Source organism: Arachis ipaensis, chromosome B06, assembly GCF_000816755.2.
Source record: "Arachis ipaensis cultivar K30076 chromosome B06, Araip1.1, whole genome shotgun sequence".
NCBI classification, from domain to species: Eukaryota; Viridiplantae; Streptophyta; class Magnoliopsida; order Fabales; family Fabaceae; genus Arachis; species Arachis ipaensis.
In genome coordinates this window covers 42,817,443-42,820,672 of record NC_029790.2, presented here as the reverse complement: position 1 = coordinate 42,820,672, position 3,230 = coordinate 42,817,443, and positions in this window count along the sequence as shown.

Genomic DNA, 3,230 nt, shown 5'->3' with positions numbered 1-3,230 from the left:
TGCCTCCAAGGGATGCCCCAAGACCTTTGTCTTGAGTCTTGGGGTTTTCCCTTTTTGTTTATCCGCCCGTCGAGATGTTTTTGAGTAATCCATTCTTCTTTTCTTTTTGTAGGATTTAGTTGACCTCATGTCTTCCCGAAATAACGTTGTTGAAATGCCTTCCCAGGTTCCCGCACGTATGGCTGATTAAATAAATTATTCTATGGCTTCAGAATTTTTAAGAATGAATTCTAGTGTTTCATGAAATATGTTGAATCATATCTGGCTGTAAAGCCATACCCAAACTACTTTGGGATTGGTATTCAACTAATCACTCCAGCCCATGTAATTATATGTTGCATCCTGGCTGGCTGTAAAGCCATGTCTAAATTAATTTGGACTGAGGCTTTAGACTAACATGGCAAGATTCCTGGAATTCATATTAAAAATTTTGGAATCCTTATTTTTTTCTTTTTTCATATAATTTTCGAAAAATATAACATAAAAATCCAAAAAAATTAGAAAATCATAAAAATAAAAAATATTTTGTGTTTCTTGTTTGAGTCTTGAGTCACATTATAAGTTTGATGTCACTTGCATATGCACCTTGCATTTTTTTCGAAAATATCATGCATTCATAGTGTTCTTCATGATCTTCAAGTTGTTCTTGGTAAGTCTTCTTGTTTGATCTTGATGAATTTTTGTTTTGTGTCTTTTCATGTTTATCATATGCATTCTTGAATTCTTAGTGTCTAAGCATTAAAGATTTCTAAGTTTGGTGTCTTGCATGTTTTCTTTGCATTAAAAATTTTTCAAAAATATGTTCTTGATGTTCATCTTAACATTCATAGTGTTCTTGGTGTTCATCTTGACATTCATAGCATTCTTGCATGCATCACATGTTTTGATCTAAAAATTTCATGCATTGCATAATTTTCATGTTTTCATAAAAATTTCAAAAATCAAAAAAATATCTTTCCCTTTTTCTCTCATCAAATTCGAAAATTTGAGTTGACTTTTTCAAAAAATTTTAAAATCAAATTGTTTCTCATGAGTCAAATCAAATTTTCAATTTGAAAATCTTATCTTTTTCAAACTCTTTTTCAAAAATCAAATCTTTTTCAAAATTCTTAGTTATTTTCGAAAATTCCAAAAATATTTTTCAAAAATCTTTTTCTTATTTTTATACCAAATTTTCGAAAATAACAATAACAATTAATGTTTTGATTCAAAAATTTCAAGTTTGTTACTTGCTTGTCAAGAAAGATTTAAAATTTAAGTTCTAGAATCATATCTTATGATTTCTTGTGAATCAAGTCATTAATTGTGATTTTAAAAATCAAATCTTTTTCAAAAATATCTTCTTATCTTTTTCAAAAATTTGATTTCAAAATATCTTTTCTAACTTCCTAACTTCTTACCTTTTCAAAATTTGTTTCAACTAACTAACTAACTTTTTGTTTGTTTCTTAACTTTTTCAAAACTACCTAACTAACTCTCTCTCTCTAATTTTCGAAAATATCTTCCCTCTTTTTCAAAAATTTCTTTTTTATTAACTAATTATTTTTATTTTTTATTAAAAAAAATTTTCGAAAAAAAATACTAACCTTTTTCAAAAACTATTTTCAAAAATCACTAACTCTTTTTCAAAAATTGTTTTCGAAAATTCACTTCCCCCTCTCATCTTCTTCTATTTGTTTATTGATATACTAACATCTTTCCTTCAACTCTCAAAAAAATCCGAACCCCCTCTCTCTCTGAGTTCAGATTTTCTTCCCTTCTTTTCTTCTACTAACACAAGGATCCCTATACTGTGGTATAAAGGATCCATATTATTATTACTATTTTTTCTGTGCCATCTTCTTTGTCATATGAGCAGGAGCAAGGACAAGAACATTCTTGTTAAAGAAGATCCAGAACCTGAAAGGACTCTGGAATGAGTATCTCTTAGATCTCCTAACCAGAATCTTCGTGGCGTAAGCTAGAATGATGGCGGCATTCAAGAGAATCCGGAAGGTCTAAACCTTGTCTGTGGTATTCCGAGTAGGATTCAATGATTGAATGACTGTGACGAGCCCCGAACTCGCGATTGCAGGGCGTTAGTGACAGACGCAAAAGGATAGTAAATTCTATTTCAGCATGATCGAGAACCGACAGATGAATAGCCATGCCGTGACAGGGTGCGTGAGCAGATTATTCACTGAGAGGATAAGATGAAGCCATTGACAAAGGTGATGCCTCCAGACGATTAGCCGTGCCGTGACAGGGCATTAGATCATTTTCCCGAGAGATGACCGAAAGTAGCCATTGACAGTGGTGATGTATCACATAAAGCCAGCCATGGAAAGGAGTAAGACTGATTGGATGAAGATAGCAGGAAAGCAGAGGTTCAGAGGAACGAAAAGCATCTCCATTCGCTTATCTGAAATTCCTGCCAATGAATCTACATAAGTATCTCTATCCCTTTTATTGTTTATTTTAAATCTAATAAAGTATCATGTTTAAATCCGCCTGACTGAGATTTGCAAGGTGACCATATCTTGCTTCATACCAACAATCTCCGTGGGATTCGACCCTTACTCACGTAAGGTATTACTTGGACGACCCAGTGCACTTGCTGGTTAGTTGTATCGAAATTGTGACAATTATGTATTAAGATCAAAGCACCAAGCTTTGGAGCCATTACCAGGGATTGTTTGAGCCTGGACATCACAATTTCACGCACCAGTGGACTCCATGGTTCTTATGTGTGTCTCGCTGGTTGACTCTGAATTTTGTACTCAGCTTAGGCAGTTTCACAGTGTCTGTAGTAATTCTGGTGATGAGAAGAACTATGAACTTGTCCCTCCCTCTTCTGACGAGAGAGTCTGCTTTTCGACTCGAGTTGTTGATGGTCGCCCTTTCTTTTATGCTTATGATTTTTTCTTTGGTCAGCTGGGTATCACCCTTCCTTTTACCAAATTCGAAACCGACCTGTTATGGTCTTGTAATGTTGCCCTTTCTCAACTTCACCCCAATTCCTGGGGTTTTATTAAAATTTTCCAATTGCTGTGCGATGGTTTTGGTATTCCTGCTTCCCAATCTCTCTTTTTCTATCTGTTTGTCTTGACTAAGCCCGGTGTGGAAAAAAAGAAGTCGGCCTGGGTCTCCTTTCGTTCTACCCAGGGGAAGAAGTTTTTTTCCATGTTTGACGAGTCGTTCCGTGATTTTAAAAACTACTTTTTCAAGGTCCGAGCTGTTGAAGGAGCTCG